The sequence below is a fragment of the Moschus berezovskii genome, chromosome 2 (genome assembly GCF_049115385.1).
Source record: "Moschus berezovskii isolate FMDL1 chromosome 2, NW_MosBer_1.0, whole genome shotgun sequence".
NCBI classification, from domain to species: Eukaryota; Metazoa; Chordata; class Mammalia; order Artiodactyla; family Moschidae; genus Moschus; species Moschus berezovskii.
This window is the reverse complement of record NC_142461.1, coordinates 98,871,182-98,892,837: the sequence shown is the minus strand read 5'-3', so window position 1 is coordinate 98,892,837 and position 21,656 is coordinate 98,871,182.

The window sequence follows — 21,656 nt, the reverse complement described above, 5'->3', positions numbered from 1 at the left end:
GTATACATATATATTAAATATTTTTAAATACTCTTTTTAAACTCAAAATGTATTACATTTTTGTTTCTTACATGTTTAACTGCTAAAATGAAAATGGTACTTTTGAAAACCACAGCAAGAGGGCAAGAAAATATACAGTTAGAGTGATATTTATTAGGTTGAACCAAGGCCAGAATCTTGATGTCCAGACCCTTGATCTTATTATTTATCACACAGCAAGACCCCAAAAATAGGGGCATGGGAGGAAGAGAATAAAAAGCCCTCCTGCAAGGACAGACAAAACCAGCCATTGATTGAATTGTATCTGATTGTTCACTGTCCAGTGCACCTGTGCTGGTTCCCACCCCTTGCAAAATCTCCTTGGTCCTGAGGTTGAACAGTGTTCATCCTGCAAACAATATCCGAATTGAGATTGGAAGAAACACAAAAGCTAAATTTATCCTGACACATTCTTCTTTCCAAGCTCCCACTTTCCTGTGATGCACAATCGTCATTTTCAATGAAAATGAAAAGCTATTTTCAATAATGAAGAATGGATTCCCCTTCCTACCACCAATATCAGGACAACTGCATCCCACAGAAGTGTCACTCATGGAACTGAGAACAGGAAGGCAGATGTCTCTGTGTCCTCTCCTTTGTGCTAATTTTTCACAGAGCTGTAAAGGCAGGAAATAGGGTGTGGGGAGAAGGCTCCAGACCAACTGGGAATGACCGCATAATGTCTCCTAAGAAACTATTTCATTTTCATTGCAAAAGAGAAGGATTTTCGATTAATTATCTCTGATGATTCTGAAACTGTATCAGTTTTCTATTGAGCAAAAGGCAAAAAAAATTCTGGTTTGACAGAATCATATCCAAGTAGTCACAGCAAATCTCTGCCCTTCCTTTGGCTTAAGGGATAGTTTGGCAGCATTATAGTCATCAAGATATAATCTTGCATCTAACCAAAGCAAACTAACAAAATCTTAAGTAGCCTATAGACATGTTTCTAAAATCACATTTGGAAAGTCACTGTATTAACATCTGAGCATGAGATGATGTCACCCAAATCGGAAGCTCTGAGACCAGATAAGCAGATAAATAATTTTTTTTTAGAAATAGGTGATAGGATATCTTCATATAGCCTCACACAAGGAAAGTTAAAATTTGTGACTGGATCATCATATAGTGTTTATAATAGAAGAATGTGACTTTGAGGCCAAATATACTTGTGAAAATGGAAATATTGATGGGATATTCTGAAACTCAGTTTTTTCTCTAAAATATATCAGTATCTGTGAGGACTGGTGGGAATATCAAATGAAATGATGAATATGTTAAGTGTTAACAGGTATTAAGCAAATTATAGTTTTCACATTATTATGGTTATTATTGGTACTAGCATTTTAAGAATTTAGTTTAAGTTTGGAATGCTTCTAGTACAGACCTCCTGCTACAATGACTTGATCTTTGAGAAAAATAACATCAGGAATAAATCCAAATATGGTGAATAAAAAAGAAGTTTTAAAACTGCTGTGCATTGCAGACAGCTAGATTATTCTAATAGACATAATAATTAAAGTATCAAAGCCTCTCATTTCTCCCTGAAAATACAGACTGAGAAGAGAAAGAAATAGTCAATGACGTGTAAAAAAAAAAAAATCTCTACTCTTGATTACCCCTTATTCAGTTTATTTCATGCAAACATGCTTAAAGGCGTAAAAGGTGGCCTGGAGGCTGGTGGGAAAATATGTTTCTGCTCCTCTGAGAAGCTGTTAACTCAACAAGCTGTGAACAGCCTCCCAAGTCCTGGGAGAACAACTATGCACTTCTGATTGTGTTCTGCACATGGGCCAGTGAGAGGACAGGCATCCAGAGACGGAGAGTGGTAATGAGCCCAGAGGAAAAAAAGGCCCACCCTGCCCATCCCAGGAAACCTGCCTGTACCAGCCCTTGCTCTCATTCCATTAGTCTCATAAAAGAAGGCCCCTTGCGTTTCACTTGATTCAATATTTAGGAAACTTAGAGTGTAGTGGAGGGGGCTTTGCCGTATTACTACTTAACATTTTGCATGTGAGGAGTCTTACACACAGAGAGGTTAAAAGCCCTGCATAGCTACACACCTGGACTGCTGATGGTTTGGGGCTTGAGCCCGTGTACACTGACTGCAGAGCCTGAATTCTTTTTTTTTTAATTGAATTACAGTTGATTTACAATGTTGTATTAGTTTCAAGGGTTTAGCAAAGTGATCGAGTTGTGTATATATATTACATTATATAATTGTGTAGTATTATTTAATATATGTGATTTTTCTTCTTTTTCCTTATAGGTTATTACAAAATCTTGAGCATAGCTCAGAAGCCCCAGCAAGATGGTAGGTGCTGGAGCGGTGGCTGTGCCACGCTGGAGTGGCTGTGAGGAGATACCCCTTGTCCAGGGACAAAGAACCTCCGCAAGATGGTAGGAGGGGTGAATTCGCATTTAGAGTCAAACTGCATCCCTGCCAGAGATGCTCAGAGGCTCAAACAAACCTTGTGTGCACCAGGACCCAGAGACCCACAGAGACTGAGCCAGAGCTGTGTGTGAGTGTCCCCTGTGGAGGTGCGGGTCAGCAGTGGCCTGCCGCAGGGGCAGGGGCTCTGGGTGCAGCAGACCTGGGTACGGTATAAGCCCTCTTGGAGGAGGTCGCCATTAACCCCACCATAGGACTGCCAGAACTTACACAGGACTGGGAAATAGACTATTGGTGGGCATGAACAGAACCTTGTGTGCACCGGGACCCAGGATACAGGAGCAGTGACCCCACAAGAGACTGACCTAGCCTTGCCTGGGAGTGTCCAGGAGCCTCCAGTGGGGGCGTGGGTCGGTGGTGGCCTGCTGCAGGGTCGGGGGCACCGAGTGTAGCAGTGCATGCATGTGACCCTTCAGAGGAAGTCGCCTTTATCTTCGTCACCTCCACCGCAGTTTGGCCAGGTAAACAACAGGGTTTCTCTTACCTTGGACGTGGGGTATCTCTTCACGGCTGCTCCAGCAAAGCAGAGCCGCTGCTCCTTACCTTGGACGAGGTCACCCCTCCTGACCTTGAATGCGGAATAGCTCCTCTTGGCCCTCCTGCGCCCACGCAGATGTCCCACGTCCAAGGTAAGAGAAACCCAAGTAAGATGGTAGGTGTTGCAAGAGGACATCAGAGGGCAGACACACTGAAAGCACACTCACAGAAAACCAGCCAGTATGATCACACGGACCACAGCCTTGTCTAACTCAGTGAAACTAAGCCATGCCATGTGGGGCCACCCAAGATGGATGGGCCATGGTGGAAAGATCTGACAGAACGTGGTCCACTGGAGAAGGGAATGGCAAACCACTTCAGTATTCTTGCCTTGAGAACCCCATGAACAGTATGAAAAAGCAAAATGATAGGATACTGAAAGAGGAACTCATGAGGTTCGTAAGTGCCCATGACTGTGTGGATCACAATAAACTGTGGAAAATTCTGAAAGAGATGGGAATACCAGACCACCTGACCTGCCTCTTGAGAAACCTGTATGCAGGTCAGGAAGCAACAGTCAGAACTGTACATGGAACAACCGACTGGTTCCCAATAGGAAAAGGAGTACGTCAAGGCTGTATATTGTCACCTTGCTTATTTAACTTATATGCAGAGTACATCATGAGGAACGCTGAGCTGGAAGAAGCACAAGCTGGAATCAAGATTGCTGGGAAAAATATCAATAACCTCAGATATGCAGATGACACCACCCTTATGGCAGAAAGTGAAGAGGAACTCAAAAGCCTCTTCATGAAAGTGAAAGAGGAGAGTGAAAAGGTTGGCTTGAAGCTCAACATTCAGAAAACAAAGATCATGGCATCTGGTCCCATCACTTATGGGAAATGGATAGAAAAACAGTGGAAACAGTGTCAGACTTTATTTTTTTCGGCTCCAAAATCACTGCAGATGCTGATTGCAGCCAGGAAATTAAAAGACGCTTACTCCTTGGAAGAAAAGTTATGACCAACCTTGACAGTATATTGAAAAGCAGAGACATTACTTTGCCAACAAAGGTCTGTCTAGTCAAGGCTATGGTTTTTCCCGTGGTCATGTATGGATGTGAGAGTTGGACTGTGAAGAAAGCTGATCGCCGAAGAATTGATGCTTTTGAACTGTGGTGCTGGAGAAGACTCTTGAGAGTCCTTTGGACTGCAAGGAGATCCAACCAGTCCATTCTAAAGGAGATCAATCCTGGGTGTTCCTTGGAAGGACTGATGCTAAAGCTGAAACTGCAATACTTTGACCACCTCATGCGATGAGTTGACTCACTGGAAAACACTCTGATGCTGGGAAAGGTTGGGGGCGGGAGGAGAAGGGGACGACAGAGAATGAGATGGCTGGATGGCATCACCGACTCTGTAGACATGTGTTTGGGTGAACTCCGGGAGTTGGTGATGGACAGGGAGACCTGGCGTGCTATGATTCATGGGGTCGCGGAGAGTCGGACACGACTTAGCGACTGAACTGAACTGACTGAACTGATGCTACTGACAATCAGTGGAGAAATAACTTCAGAAAGAATGAAGGGACGGAGCCAAAGCAAAAACGATACCAAGCTGTGGATGTGACTGGTGATAGAAGCAAGGTCTGATGATGTAAAGAGCAATATTGCATAGGAACCTGGAATGTTAGTCCACGAATCAAGGCAAATTGGAAGTCGTCACACAGGAGATGGCAACAGTGAACATCGACATTCTAGAAATCAGTGAAGGGAAAGGTTGGGGGCGGGAGGAGAAGGGGACGACGGAGAATGAGATGGCTGGATGGCATCACCGATTCTGTGGACATGAGTTTGAGTGAACTCCGGGAGTTGGTGATGGACAGGGAGGCCTGGCGTGCTGTGATTCATGGGGTCGCGGAGAGTCGGACACGACTGAGCGACTGAACTGAACTGAAGATGGACTGGAATGGGTGAATTTAACTCAGATGACCATTATATCTACTACTGTAGGCAGGAATCCCTTAGAAGAAATGGAGTAGCCATCATATTAAACAAAAGAGTCTGAAATGCAGTACTTGGATGCAATTTCAAAAACGACAGAATCACCTCTGTTCGTTTCCAAGGCAAACCATTCAATATCACAGTAATCCAAGCCTATGCCCCAACCAGTAATGCTGAAGAAGCTAAAATTGAACGGTTCTATGAAGACCTACAAGACCTTTTAGAACTGAAGACCCAAAAAAGATGTCCTTCTCATTATAGAGGACTGGAATGCTAAAGTAGGAAGTCAAGAAACACCTGGAGTAACAGGCAAATTTGGCCTTGGAGTACACAATAAAGCAGGCAAAGGCTAACAGAGCTTTGCCAAGAGAACACAGTGGTCATAGCAAACAACCTCTTCCAACAACACAATAGAAAACTCTACACATGGACATCACCAGATGGTCAATACCGAAATCAGATTGATTATATTCTTTGCAGCCAAAGATGGAGAAGCTCTATACAGTCAGCAAAAACAAGGCCAGGAGGTGACTGTGGCTCAGATCATGAATTGCTTATTGCAAAATTCAGACTTAAATTGAAGAAAGTAGGGAAAACCACTATACCATTCAGATATGACCTAAATCAAATCCCCTATGATTATACAGTGGAAGTGACAAATAGATTTAAGGGGCTAGATCTGATAGACAGTGTGCCGGATGAACTCTGGATAGAGGTTCAAGACATTGTACAGGAGACAGGGACCAAGACCATCCCCATGGAAAAGAAATGCAAAAAAGCAAAATGGCTGGCTTGGGAGTGCTTACAAATAGCTGTGAAAAGAAGGGAAGAGAAAAGCAAAGGATAAAAGGAAAGATATACCCATTTGAATGCAGAGTTCCAAAGAATAGCAAGGAGAGATACGAAAGCCTTCCTCAGTGATCAGTGCAAAGAAATAGAGGAGAGCAATAGACTGGGAAAGACTAGAGATCTCGTCAAGAAAATTAGAGATACCAGGGGAACATTTCAAGCAAAGATGGGCACAATAAATGAAAGAAATGGTATGGACCTAACAAAAACAGAAGATATTAATAAGAGGTGGCAAGAATACACAAAAGAACTATACAAAAATATCTTCATGACCCAGATAATCATGATGGTGTGATCATTCACCTAGAGCCAGACATCCAGGAATGCAAAGTCAAGTGGGCCTTAGAAAGCATCACTATGAACAAAGCTAGTGGAGGTGATGGAATTCCAGCTGAACTATTTCAAGTCTTAAAAGATAATGCTATGGAAGTGTTGCACTCAATATGCCAGAAAATTTGGAAAACTCAGCAATGGCCACAGGACTGGAAAGGTCAGTTCTCATTCCAATCCCAAAGAAAGGCAATGCCAAAGAATGCTAAAACTACAGCACAATTGCACTCGCTCACACGCTAGTAAATTAATGCTCAAAATTTTCCAAGACAGGCTTCAACAGTATGTGAACCATGACCCTACAGAGGTTCAAGCTGAATGTAGAAAAGAGAGAGGAGTTCAGTACAGTCAGTTCAGTCGCTCAGTCGTGACCTACTCTTTGCGACCCCATGAATCACAGCACGCCAGGTCTCTCTGTCCAGCACCAACTCCCAGAGTTCACTCAAACTCATGTCCATCGAGTCAGTGATGCCATCCAGCCATCTCATTCTCTGTTGTCCCCTTCTCCTCCCGCCCCAATCCCTCCCAGCATCAGAGTCTTTTCCAGTGAGTCAGCTCTTCGCATGAGGTAGCCAAAGTATTGGAGCTTCAGCTTTAGCATCAGTCCTTCCAATGAACAACCAGGATCGATCTCCTTTAGAATGGACTGGTTGGATCTCCTTGCAGTCCAAGGGACTCTCAAGAGTCTTCTCCAGAACCACAGTTCAAAAGCATCAATTCTTTGGCGATCAGCTTTCTTCACCGTCCAGCTCTCACATCCATACATGACCATGGGAAAATCCATAGCCATGACTAGACGGACCTTTGTTGGTAAAGTAATGTCTCTGCTTTTTAATATACTATCTAGGTTGGTCATAACTTTCCTTCCAAGGAGTAAGCATCTTTTAATTTCATGACTGCAGTCAGCATCCGCAGTGATTTTGGAGCCCAAAAAAATAAAGTCTGACACTGTTTCCACTGTTTCCCCATCTATTTCCCATGAAGTGATGGGACCAGATGCCATGATCTTAGTTTTCTGAATGTTGAGCTTCAAGCCAACCTTTTCACTCTCCTCTTTCACTTTCATGAAGAGGCTTTTGAGTTCCTCTTCACTTTCTGCCATAAGGGTGGTGTCATCTGCATATCTGAGGTTATTGATATTTTTCCCAGCAATCTTGATTCCAGCTTGTGCTTCTTCCAGCCCAGCGTTCCTCACGATGTGCTCTGCATATAAGTTAAATAAGCAGGGTGACAACATACAACCTTGACGTACTCCTTTTCCTATTTGGAACCAGTCTGTTGTTCCATGTCCAGTTCTAACTGTAGTTTCCTGACCTGCATACAGGTCGCTGCTGTGTCACTTCAGTCGTGTCCGACTCTGTGTGACCCCATAGACAGAAGCCCACCAGGGTCCCCCGTCCCTGGGATTCTCCAGGCAAGAACACTGGAGTGGGTTGCATACAGGTTAAGTGGCATAATACTAATATTCAGGATGGTTGTGAAGATTGAGATAATATATATAAAATTCTTAGAACTATGCCAAGTCTATAGTAAACACCCAATCAGTTCAGTTCAGTTCAGTCGCTTAGTCGTGTCCGACTCTTTGCGACACCATGAATCACAGCACGCCAGGCCTCCCTGTCCATCACCAACTCCCGGAATTCACTCAAACTCGAGTCGGTGATGCCCCGTCTCCTCCCATCCCCAATTCCTCCTAGAATCAGACTCTTTTCCAGTGAGTCAACTCATCGCGTGAGGTGGCCAAAGTATTGGAGCTTCAGCTTTAGCATCAGTCCTTCCAAAGAACACCCAGGAATGATCTCCTTTAGAATGGACTGGTTGGATCTCCTTGCAGTCCAAGGGACTCTCAAGAGTCTTCTCCAGCACCACAGTTCAAAAACATCAATTCTTCAGCCATCAGCTTTCTTCACAGTCCAACTCTCACATACATACATGACCACGGGAAAAACCATAGCCTTGACTAGACGGACCTTGGTTGGCAAAGTAATGTCTCTGCTTTTTAATATGCTATCTAAGTTGTTCATAACTTTCCTTCCAAGGAGTAAGCGTCTTTTAATTTCCTGGCTGCAATCAGCATCTGCAGTGATTTTGGAGCCCAAAAAACTAAAGTCTTACAAATAGCTATGAAAAGAAGAGAAGCAAAAAGGAAAGGAGAAAAGGAAAGATATAAGCATCTGAATGCAGAGTTCCATAGAATAGCAAGGAGAAATAAGAAAGCCTTCCTCAGAGAGCAATGCAAAGAAATAGAAGAAAACAACAGAATAGGAAAAACAAGAGATCTTTTCAAGAAAATTAGAGATATCAAGGGATCATTTCATGCAAAGATGGGCTCAATAAAGGACAGAAAATGGTATGGACCTTACTGAAGCAGAAGATATTAAGAGGTGGCAAGAATACACAGAAGAACTGTACAAAAAAGATCTTCACAACCAAGATAGTCATGATAACATGATCTCTGACCTAGAGCCAGACGTCTTGGAATGTGAAGTCAAGTGGGCCTTAGAAAGCATCACGACGAACAAAGCTAGTGGAGGTGATGGAATTCCAGTTGAGCTATTTCAAGTCTTGAAAGATGATGCTGTGAAAGTGCTGCACTCAATATGCCAGCAAATTTGGAAAACTCAGCAATGGCCACAGGACTGGAAAAGGTCAGTCTTCATTCCAATCCCAAAGAAAGGCAATGCCAAAGAATGCTCAAACTACCGCACAATTGCACTCATCTCACACGCTAGTAAAGTCATTCTCAAAATTCTCCAAGCCAGGCTTCAGCAATATGTGAACTGTGAACTTCCAGATGTTCAAGCAGGTTTTAGAAAGGGCAGAGGAACCAGAGATCAAATTGCCAACATCTGCTGGATCATGGAGAAAGCAAGAGAGTTCCAGAAAAACATCTACTTCTGCTTCATTGACTATGCCAAAGCCTTTGACTGTGTGGATCACAATCAACTGTGGAACATTCTGAAAGAGATGGGAATACCAGACCACCTGACCTGCCTCTTGAGAAACCTGTATGCAGGTCAGGAAGCAACAGTTAGAACTGGACATGGAACAACAGACTGGTTCCAAATAGGAAAAGGAGTACATCAAGGTTGTATATTGTCACCCTGCTTGTTTAACTTCTATGCAGAGTACATCATGAGGAACGCTGGGCTGGAAGAAGCACAAGCTGGAATCAAGATTGCCAGGAGAAATATCAATAACCTCAGATATGCAGATGACACCACCCTTATGACAGAAAGTGAAGAGGAACTCAAAAGCCTCTTGATGAAAGTGAAAGAGGAGAGTGAAAAGTTTGGCTTGAAGCTCAACATTCAGAAAATGAAGATCATGGCATCTGGTCCCATCACTTCATGGGAAATAGATGGGGAAACAGTGGAAACAGTGTCAGACTTTATTTTTTTGGGCTCCAAAATCACTGCAGATGCTGATTGCAGCCAGGAAATTAAAAGAGAGAGGAACCAGAGATCAAATTGCCAACATCCATTGGATCATTGTAAAAGCAACAGAGTTCCTGAAAAGCAGCTTCTTCTGCTTTATTGACTATACCAAAGCCTTTGACTGTGTGGACCACAACAAACTGTGGAAAATTCTTAAAGAGATAGGCATACCAGGCCACCTGACCTGCCTCTAGAGAAATCTGTATGCAGGTCAAGAAGCAACAGTTAGAACTGGACATGGAACAACAGACTAGTTCCAAAAAGGAAAGGAGTACGTCAAGGCTGTATATTGTCACCTGCTTATTTAACTGATATGAAGAGTACATCTTGAGAAATGCTAGGCTGGATGAAGCACAAGCTGGAATGAAGACTGCTAGGAGAAATATCAATAACCTCAGATATGCAGATGACACCACACTTATGGCAGAAAGTGAAGAGGAACTAAAAAGCCTCTTGATGAAAGTGAAAGAGGAGAGTGAAAAAGTTTGCTTAAAACTCAACATTCAGAAAACCAAGCTCATGGCATCTGGCCCCATCACTTCATGGCAAATAGATCGGGAAGCAGTGGAAACTGTGACAGACTTTATTTTGGGGGGTTCCACAATCACTGCAGATGGTGCCTCCAGCCTTGAAATAAAAAGATGCTTACTCCTTGGAAGAAAAGTTATGACCAACCTAGGCAGCATATTAAAAAGCAGAGATATTACTTTGGCAACAAAATCCATCTAATCAAAGCTATGGGTCTTCCAATAGTCTTAAAGAAAGTTGAGCACCAAAGAACTGATGGTTTTTGAATTGTGGTGTTGGAGAAGACTCTTGAGAGTCCATTGGACTGCAAGGAGATCCAACCACTCCATCCTAAAGGAAATCAGTCCTGAATATTCATTTGAAGGACTGATGCTGAAGCTGAAACTCCAATACTTTGTCCACCTGATGTGAAGAACTGACTCATTGGAAAAGACCCTGATGCTGGGAAAGATTGAAGGAAGGAGGAGAAGGGGAGGGCAGAGGATGAGATTGTTGGATGGCATCACTGACTCAATGGACATGACTTAGAGTAAACTCCAGGAGTTGGTGATGGACAGGGAAGCCTGGCATTCTGCAGTCCATGGGGTCAAAAAGAGTCGGACACGGCTGAACAACTGAACTGATCTGAACTGACTTGTGCTATGCGGTAAATCCTGCCTGGTTATTTATTATATATATAGCAGTGTGTATATGTTAATCCTGAACGTATTAGTTGCTCAGTCATGTCTGACTCTTTGTGACGCCAGTGACTGTATCCTGCCAGTTTCCTCTGTCCATGGAATTCTCCAGGCAAGAATATTGGAGTGTGTTGCCATTCCCTTCCCCAGGGGATCCTCCCAACCCAGGGACTGAACCCGAATCTCCTGCATTACAGATGGATTCTTTCTGTTTGAGCCATCAGGGAGGCCCCATTAATCCCAAACCCCTAATTTATCCCTCCCCTTCTTTCCTTTTTGGTAACCATAATTTTGTTTCCTATCTGTGGATCTATTCTTTTTAGTGTGTAAGTTCATTTGTATCATTTTATTTTTTTTCTGATTCCACTTGGAAGTCTGGCTTTGTCTTTGTCTGGCTTACTTCAGTTAGTCGGATAATCTGTAAATCCATCACGTTGCTGCAAATGGCATTATTTTATTCTTTTCATGGCTAATATTCTACTGTGTATATGTACCACGTCTTATTTCATCAGTTCACTGTCAGTGGGCACTTAGGTTGCTTTCAGGTCCTGGCTATTGTAAATAGCGCTGCAGTGAACATTGTGGTGCATGTATCTTTTCAAGTTATGGTCTCTGGATATATGCCCAGGAGTGGGATTGCAGGATCATGCAGTAGCTCTATTTTCAGTTTTTAAAGAAACTTCCGTACTGTTCTCCATGTATCAATTTACATCCCCACATACAGTGTAGGCAGAGAAGGCAATGGCAAGCCACTCCAGTACTCTTGCCTAGAAAATTCCATGGATGGAAGAGCCTGGTAGGCTGCAGTCCGTGGGGTCGCTAAGGGTCGGACAGGACTGAGCGACTTCACTTTCACTTTTCACTTTCACACATTGGAGAAGGAAATGGCAACCCAATCCAGTGTTCTTGCCTGGAGAATCCCAGGGAAGGGGGAGCCTGGTGGGCTTCCGTCTATGGGGTCACACAGAGTCGGACACGTCTGAAGTGACGCAGCAGCAGCAGCATACAGTGTAGGAGTACTTTTTCTCTACACCCTCTTCAAGGCTGCTGCTGCTGCGTCACTTCAGTCGTGTCCGACTCTGTGCGACCCCATAGACAGAAGCCCACCTGGGTCCCCCGTCCCTGGGATTCTCCAGGCAAGAACACTCGAGGCTATTATTTGTAAACTTTTTGATGGTGGCCACTGTGACTGTTGTGAGGTAGTATTGATTCTCATTTCTCTAATAACTAGCAGTGTTGAGTGTCTTTTCATGGGCCTTTTTTCCATCTTTGGAGAAATGTCTATTTTGACCTTCTGTTCATTTTTTGGTTGAGTGGTTGGGTGTTTTTTTTTTATTATTTTAAGCTGTATAAGCTGTTTGTATTATTTAGATATTAATTCCTTGTCTATCACATCATCCACAAATATTTTCTTCCATTATATAGGTTGTCTTTTTGTTTAGTTTACAGTTTCCTTTCCTGTGTGAAAGCTTTTAAGTTTAATTAGGTCCAACATGTTTATTTTTGTTTTTATTTCCATTAGTCTAGGTGGTTGTTGCTGTTGCTTAGTCACTAAGTCATATCTGATTCTTTTGGACCCAAAGGACTGTAGACCGCAAGGCCCCTCTGTTCATGGGATTTTCCAGGTAAGAATACTGAAGTGAGTTGCCATTTCTTTCTCCAGGGAATTTTCCTGACCCAGGGGTCAAACTCGCATCTGCTGTATTGGCAGGTGGATTCTTTATCACTGAACTACCTGGGTAGCCCCATTAGTCTAGGAGATGGATCCAAAAAGATATTGCTGTGAAATATGTCAGTGTTTGGCCTATATTTTCTTCTAGGAGTCTTATAGTACTCAGTATTACGTTAGGTCTTTAATCCATTTTGAGTTCATTTCTGTTTATGGTGTGAGAAAATCTTTCAATTTTGTTCTTTTATATGTGGCTATCCAATTTTCGCAGTACCACTTATTGAAGAGACTGTCTTTCTCCATTGTATATTCTTAACTTCTTTGTCATAGATTGACCATAAGTATGTGGGTTTATTTCTGCTGCCTGAATTCTTAACCTTAGCTGCTTGCGTTCTTTGGACAAGGCAGTTTTAAGCACATGTTGAATCTGAGAGGCAGAAATACAAAAAAGAGTGAGTCTAAAACTGGTTGCATTTACAGTGTTTTATATGAGTTGAGTATAAAATTAATGCATGGTACAGAAGGTGAACAGGAATGCCCATATTATAGCATAGTCTCCAACCCTAAGACCACAGATCTGTACTACAGATCACAAAAATCAAATCAAGCCACCAGGCCATAATAGATAATAGAATCAACTTCAAAGTAAGAATTTGTGGAGCTACACACACACACACACCCCTCAGCAAAACAAAACACCAAATTACAGACTTCTTGAGGCCAAAGATCCCAGTAAAATATACCTTTGTCTCCATGACTGTGAGCTTAAAAAGTAATTTTAAATGAATTGAGTCTGTAGATAGCTTTGAAGAAAAGATTGACAATACAATTTACATAATGTCTTATTTTGTATTTGCTATGGACTGGGAGTTTGTGTCCCCACTCCCCCAGAATTCATATGTTGAAACCTAATCCTCAGTGCAATGGTATTTGAAGATGGGAATTTTGGAAGGAGACTAGGTCATAACGGTGGAGCTCTTATGTAAGGATTAGTGCCCTTACAAAAGACTCGAGAGAGTTCCCTCATCCTCTCCCATCATGAACCAGGAAGTGGGTACCAGACACCACATCTGCTTATGCCTTGATCTTGGACTTCCTAGTAACCAGAACAGTGAGAAATACATTTCTATTGTTTATAAAACACCCAGTCTATCACATTTTGTTATAGCAGACCAAGCAGACTAAGATAGCATTTGATAATTTTATGATTTGGTAGAAAATTTCCCACAATTTGTCCTAGTTTTCTTTAATATTATTTCATGCTCTCATTAAAATAGAAAGAACTGGCAGGAGTCTCTTGAGGGTAGCTCTTTTGCAATTTAAATGATTCTTATTAAACAAACCTAGAGAAGAAAGTCAATTTTATTATTTTTCAGAAATAACTGAATCACAGTATTTAATCAATGACTCATTTTGTCAAACAAATACAAAAAAAGTGTTGAGTTACTCAAAAGAATACAAAATCAATTTGCATGACAACATTATTTAAGATTTTAGAATGATACCATGCCAAATTAAAGAAGCATCTCTGAGATCTTTTCTCATCAGATAGAGAATGACAATGATGAGGAGAAGGAATTAATATTGTTTTGGAGTTATAAATGGCTTCCTTTCAAAATGCAATTCTTTGACAAGAACCATGATACAGATGATAAAATTCAGAGACTCGGGTCAAAACGACAGGTTATTGTAAACTAGCTGTCAACTGAATGTCTACAGAAACAGGAATTACCCACCACAGTATCCATTGGCTAGTTGAAAAGGTTAGCATCCTTTTCAACAAACTAGTGAACTATCCACCAGAGGAAAAACAAAACAAAACAAAACAGAATTTACTGATAAAATCAATCTCAGCTCAGAAAAGGATTTAATGCTGTGTATTAGGAGGAAACGGTATTCATGATTTTAAAATATTTAGCTAACAGATTGTTTAGCTCCAATCACAGATCTGTATCTGCTGTTTAGCTCATGAAACTAAAAATATTCACTTATTTGGCACATTCTTCTGGTGAAATTATTGGCAGAAATTTTAAATTAGGTAGAATTCTTATGTTTCAGAATGCAAAGGTGCTTTTTTTCCCTGGTTTTATGTGGGTTTTGTTGTTGTTGTGTTTGTTCTTTGTTTCTTCATTACAGGGAGTTTATAAGGAAGTAGGTAAAAGGAAAAGTGTAAGTAACTATTGAGAACAGAGGAAGACTAATAACTGTCAGGTTAATGAGTCGTGTGATGAACTTGTATACAGTGTTCTTTCATTTTAAGGAGCAAGTGTAAGCCAAGAGCTCTCTCACCCTTTACACTCTTTTATTAGCTTTTTAACTACTTGACCCTCATATGAAATCAAGAAAATGAAAATTACAGAAAGGCATGACTTTTTTCAGTGACTTTCTTGTCTCTGTAACAAATGGTAGCCCACACATAAATGATCTGTAAACTAGTTTCCAAGCCTGCCTTTTTTGAGAGAAAAAACTAGATGAAGCCATCTAGTTCATAGTAACAAGCAGCAGATGACTAGTACCCTCATGGTGAAGGATAAAAACAGAACATTGGCATAGGGATCTTTCTAAGCAGTATTTCTTCAGTGCTGGTGACTTCCCTAGTGGTCCAGTGGTTAGGAATCGATGTTTCAATGCAGGGGATGTCAATTTAGCCTGGTAGGGAACTAAGATCCTCTCCCTGCCAAATAAAGAGTTTCTTCATTGCTGAATTTCAGACTAATGACTCCAGAGAGCCGCTGAGAATGTTTGGGTGCTTCAGCTGCCTATGAATTATCTCTAGCAAACTTGGAAGATGGATTTGATATTGTGTGGCTACCTAAACAACCCAATCTGTACTTCTGTTTCCACAGTGAGTTGTCTTCTCCTTCTCCCTGTATACAGGCTGGCACTGGTTAACGTAGTCCTCGTATGTCATAATTGTTAAGACACATTAAGTTTATTGTTCCCACAGCTCTAAGGTATTCCATTTACCATAACCATCCTCCTTAAAAAATAGCAGCTGTCACCCTGCTCTTAGCCCCTCCTTGAAAATCCTTTGTCTCTACGGTGGAAACTTCCCTGGTGGCTCAGATTGTAAACAATCTGCCTGCAATGTGGGAGACCCTGGTTCTATCCCTGGGTTGGGAAGTTCCCCTGGAGAAGAAAATGTCAACTCACTCCAATATTCTTGCCTAGAGAATCCCATGGACAGAGAAGCCTGGTGGGGTAGAGTCCATGGGGTTGCAAAGAGTCAGACACTATTGAAGCAAATTAGCACACATGCACCATGGAAACTATTATGGAAAAGTTAGGCTCTCTTAGAAAATATGTTTATTTAGACTTAGAAAAAGAGAAGACACTGTGGAAAATGGAACTAGTATTAGGAAGCTGAACTGATCATGGTTAAACTGGTTTCCTCATTATAGAATTTCTCAGAGCTTTTAACAATTAGTATGTAAAGGAGCCTCAGGGGAGGATCTGTTATTAGTAAGTTGTTACATGCTCACCTGATAGCTCCCTGTCAAGAGTTATATAATGACATATATATCTTACATATTCCATTGTTGAAGATAAACACTTCACCTCTGCCCTCCACTGAAGTTTTATTTAGGACACAAGTATCCTCTTAAACTCAAATACTTTGGAAGGGTAAGGAAATTAGTAAAATTTTATATTTTTCTGTGGTTTAGTTTGAGAAGGTTGCTTTTCCCCTAACATCTAATTATGCTCCATTACGATGTTGATTGGACTTCCCTATGCTCAAATGGTAAAGAATCGCCTACAGTGCTGGGGATGCAGAAGACGAGAGTTTGATCCCTGGGTCGGGAAGATGCCCTGGAAAAGGAAATAGCAACCCATTCCAATATGCTTGCCTGAAAAATCCCATGGCCAGAGGAGGCTGGCAGGCTACAGTCCATGGGATCACAGAGTCAGCCATGACTGAGCACGTGATGGTTGATGGATGATTGTTGATTCAGAAGGAAAGGAAAAATAATGCTTTTAATGCAGGTGCAATTGAATGGGTACATTTCTGGGTGTAAGAAGTAGCAAGGGGGACTGGAGAAGAGAATAGGAGAATGGGAGAGAATGGGAGGAGAACTATATACTGCATAATTACATTAGGTTGGATTAGGTTGCGTTGGAGTTTGTGGGAGAAGTATTACTAGAGTCAGTATAAAACCTAATGATGTCTGTTTCACAGATAGGGATGCTGTCCACAAATACACCCATCTTTTTCTTCTCTCATACAACAAACATTACTCCGCTCAAAATTTTAACTAGTTAAATTTTGGGACCGTGAAATTCAAAGTTTAGCTATGTTTGGGTTAAATATGAAAAAGGTGGCTAACTGAGGCCCTACCATTCATTTGTTGGAACTGTTAGTTGTTTGCTTCTTTTAAGAATTTTTTTTTAATGTGGACCATTTTTAAAGTCTTTATTGAATTACAATATTGATTCTGTTTTATGTTTTGTTTTTTTAGCCATGAGTCATGTTGGGATCTTAGGTCTCTGACCGAGGATCAGGTCTGTACCCCCTGCATTGGAAGGTGAAGTCTTAACCAATGGACTTCCAGGGAAGTCCTGGAACTGTTTTTATAATAAAAATGTTTCCAATTTTCAAAATATGAACTTATTGGTGTTCTTTTTAAGTATAACCTGTTGTAATATGTAGTCTACTTAAAGGTTTTTTCCCACTCAGGATGCTATTTTTCCTAAACTAGATTAACAAATCCATCCTTCTAAGTGTGGAGATGTAATTACTAGTCATAGAAATATATGTATTTTGGAGGTTTATATTGGTTTATATTATCACTTTTATTTGGAGAGCTCAAGTTATTGCCAAAGTTCAAATGATATACAGCTCCAAGAATATTTAGCATCTTGACTAAAGAGAGACAAGATTATATAACGATGCTCTGGCTTAAGCAAAACCAAACCAAACTAAGAACTTCATCATAGGCAGTTGTAGTCTTGATAATCAGAACTGTCTTAAAGAGCAGCCCCGTCTCCCAAAAGAATAAAATGAATGTTTCTTGATTGAAAGATTATGTTTACTATATTTTCCGTATTCTTGATTCTCTGGCATCTGGGGCCTTGCTAACCAGGGGAAGACTGCCCTTCCCAGGGCCAGTTAATTACTTTCAAAAGCTAATGAACCTCCTATAAGCACAACTTACATATACAAACCAACCAATCCCACCACCACCACCCCCCCACACACACACATACACACCTCCTCTGCCAGGCTTTTACATGCAGATCAATATTTCCTCTGTCTTAATCATCTCAGGGCCAGGTACCAGACAATTCAAAAGAGTCCCTATACCCAGGGATGATGAAATTATTCCAGATAGCCAATCTTAAGCCTTCTTACCCTGCCTTGCTCATTTTTTCCCCTGGAGACCACAGTAAAGGCTCTTGCCCAAGCTTTCCTCTTGCTTCCTCAGCCTCCTCCTCAACCCTGGTGCTTCTTAATGTGGCCTTGTGTGCTGTGCTGTGCTCTCTCTTTAGAGAAACTGCAACAAACTATCTTTTCAGTGCCAGTCATCTCCTGAACTGTTGGTCTCACCATACCTGATTAATAATAAAAATCTACACTTAGAAACAGAAACTTTACATCCATCTGTTGTTTAATTTCCAATTTATATTTTCTACAAATAATAGAAAGTTAAGTCTGCATCCATAGACATTGGTCAAATTAGCCCCTTTGTGATGTTTTAACAAGAGATTAGAAGGTATGAATATTTGGATCTTCTACCAGTTCAGCTCTCCCTGTCTGTGAGGTCTGAGCTTCAATGTCCTTATTTGCTTTTTATTTGTTTGCTTTTTGTTATTTGACTGTTCCAGGTCTTAGTTGCAGCTTGTGGGATCTTAGCTGCAGCAAGCAAGAACTAGTTCCCTGAACAGGGATCAAACTTGCACCCGCACATTGGTAGCTGAGAGTCTCAACCACTGGATCACCAGGGAAGTCCCATTCAATTGTCCTTATCTGTAAACTGAGAAATTTGAAGGAGATAATCTCTATAAATCATTTTATACATATGATATAATTTCTTAGTGTTTCTGCTAATATAGTTTTATTAACAAAATTCCCTTAGTATCTCTCCCTTAATCTTAATGTCATGGGAATATTGTCTATTGCCAGTTTTGCCACTAGATGTGAGTTCCCTATGCAAATAGTTATTTAATTCTTCTTTCCTGGCCCCTGTCTTGGTGTGTATCCAGCAGGAAGGAGTTCAACAACTACCACAACAAACAATAATTGGCTGAATCAAAGTACAGTGAGCTGCGTTTTGGGTGGAAATAGATGGTCATGAAAACAAGATTAAGAAAACTGGGATTTTTACTATAAGTGTGAATAAGAAAATGCTACACTGAGAAAATGCTACTTTCCTACTTGTAAATAAATTGGCTGTTTGTAAAAAGCTAAGAGTAAATCACTAGAGATATTCTCAATAATTAGGAGAAGTCAAATGAAAGCTTTTTAGGAATTTTTAAGTCAGGTTGCTTTAGGTTTGTTTTACCCTTTTTTCTTTTTTCAAAATGATTGGTTATTGGTTTGAAGGATTATTTCAGAAATAGATTTAAATTTTTTCTATCTACTAAAAAGAAACAATGGGCATTTTTAATTTTATACAAAAATGAAAAAAATATTAATCTGCAGCCATGCCAAAAAAGCAAACAAGAAGAGCAGCTTTTAATTAAATCTAAGGGCTAGAAGTCTTGGTACATTTTTTTTCATTTCCCTCTTCAATCCTCTCCCAGCCAGTAGCTGAATGCTGCATTGTAACTGCTCCTCATCTGATTTACATTCTTCTCTCTTCAGAAAGAAGAATATTAAAAGTCACAATAGTATACATTTTAGAAGAAAATTTTAATTACTAATTCATAAGAAGCAATATTCATGCACAGTGTTACATGATCTAAATTAAAACACTAAGGTGAATTTGCTCTGGGGGATGTTAATACCACGTAATATAGGTAAAGGGACACATGGATGTTTTCAAGATCCTGTTAAAGACAATTCTGAGCTTCAACAGGTGAATATATTTCAGCATCTGGTTTAGGGGGCCCTAACTGAACTGGGATCTTTATTTGGGGGAGAACCTAGACATGAGATCTAAGTAATTTAATTCACTGTTCCTAATCCTTGACACCAAAACTTTTGGAGGGTACTTCAAAACTCTCTTTCCTGGAAAGACTCTTCTTCTAGCTTATTGTCTGGAATATAGAAAAATGAGTTAAAAAAGAGTAGAAAATTAATTGGTTAAAATTGAGTCTGGAAACTTCCCTGGTGGTCCATTGGATAAGAATTCCCCTTCCAACGCAGTGGGTGCACGTTCAATCCCTGGTCAGGGAGCTAAGGATCCCACATGCCTCAGAGCCAAAAAAACCCAAAACATAAAACAGAAGCAATATTGTAACAAACCCAATAAAGGCTTTAAAAATGGTCCACATAAAGAAAAGGAATATTCATAACCAACAAGGACCTACTGTATAGCAAAGGAAACTCTGCTCAATGTTATGTGGCAGCCTGGATGGAAGGGGAGTTTGGAGAAGAATGAATATGTGTATAAGTATGGCTGAACTAAAACTGTCCACCTAAAACTATCACTGCACTGTTAATCAGCTATACTCCAATACAAAATAAAAAGTTTATTTAAAAAGGTGCATGTGTCAGACAATGAAAAAAAATCTTTAAAAAACCTGAGTCTGGTTTATGTCATGACTCCCTTGGTGTAATTGCTTTGATATCTGCGTCTTCTAGTCTCTAGATTCCATCCAGCAATTTTAACAAGGAAGGCAGTTGTGGAAACAAGGAGATCAATGGCCAGCACAGCTTTATCAGCATACCATGAAAATTAGAAGTTCTCTGATGAGTGTTCCTGAGAAGTACAACTCAAGCAACTTGAACAGAATCAACTCACACAGAAATTCTTTAAGGATGCCACAACTGTTTCCATATAAGCATGCTAGAAAATTAAGAATTTTATTCAAACCACTTAAATGAAAGAAATAACCTCTCTAATTGAAATCATGTAGCAATATGATAATTTTATATTGTCAGATAGTAGAAATGCACTGTTCTTTACTACTCCCTAACTCACCTAATGCCTTATACAGAACAAATTTTCAGTAAATATTTTAAATTGATATGTTTATTATTCTAGTGCAGTTGAGGAAAATCTGTGTATACCACAGACTAAACAAAAAATATCATATAATCTTTTCAGTACATACTGTAAAATCCCTTGAAAAATATACATTCCTTATTTTCTTTAAGTGTTAAATTGGAGCTAGGATGATTGTCCTGAATATTTAAAATATGCCTTGAAGCAAAAATTGTCACCCTGTCCAATGGTAAAATTTCTGGAAATGTTTCTTCTTTAATCAACATTTCCTTAAATAGAACTGGCTTTGGATTATAAAATAAATATGGAACATATTTTTGGTAATAGGATTATTAATAATTACCTACTACAGTAATAAAGGAATTGTAAATTGGTGCATCCCTTTTGGAGTCCATGTATGTTTTAGGAGATTCGTACTTTTTAAACCAGAAATTCTACTTTGAGCAATTACTCCTGAAGAAATAATGCAATGTGTGGGAAAGGCTGTATAATGAGGATGTTCATTACAATATTATTTATAATTATGAGAAGTAAAAATACAATAAATGCTCAAAAACAGGAGAATAAGTGTGTCAGTTCTGAGTGAAAGATTAAGTTAATTACAGCATAGTCACGCAATGGAAGATAAAGATAGAAAATGCACAAAATGACTGATATCATGTCTTTATTATCGTCCACATGAAAATGTAAAAAGCTTAGAAGGGATTATACAAAAATTGTATTTGTTATAATGATAGGGTTGTAGGAATAGTTTTTTCTCAAATTTCAGCTTTGTGGAATTGCTGGTTTACTTTGTAAATTAGGACCTGAAAATAAGGTGCAGGATAAATTAATAAACAACTACTGAGATGATTTTTTTTAATTAAAAAAATATCGCATGCCTTTCTACACTAAGATTTAGTCTTGGTAGCTGAAGATAGTGCATTTACCAACTACTGGCAAATCACCAACTGTTGAAAAATTCTAATTGCTTCCAGTGTAGCACCACTGAAGTTTGGCAGAGTGTCTTTCAAGTGCCCTACTGAATTTCTCAGCTTTTCCCATTGCACTTCATTCTGTAAGATTGGCCAGGGCTCTTGGTCAATAGA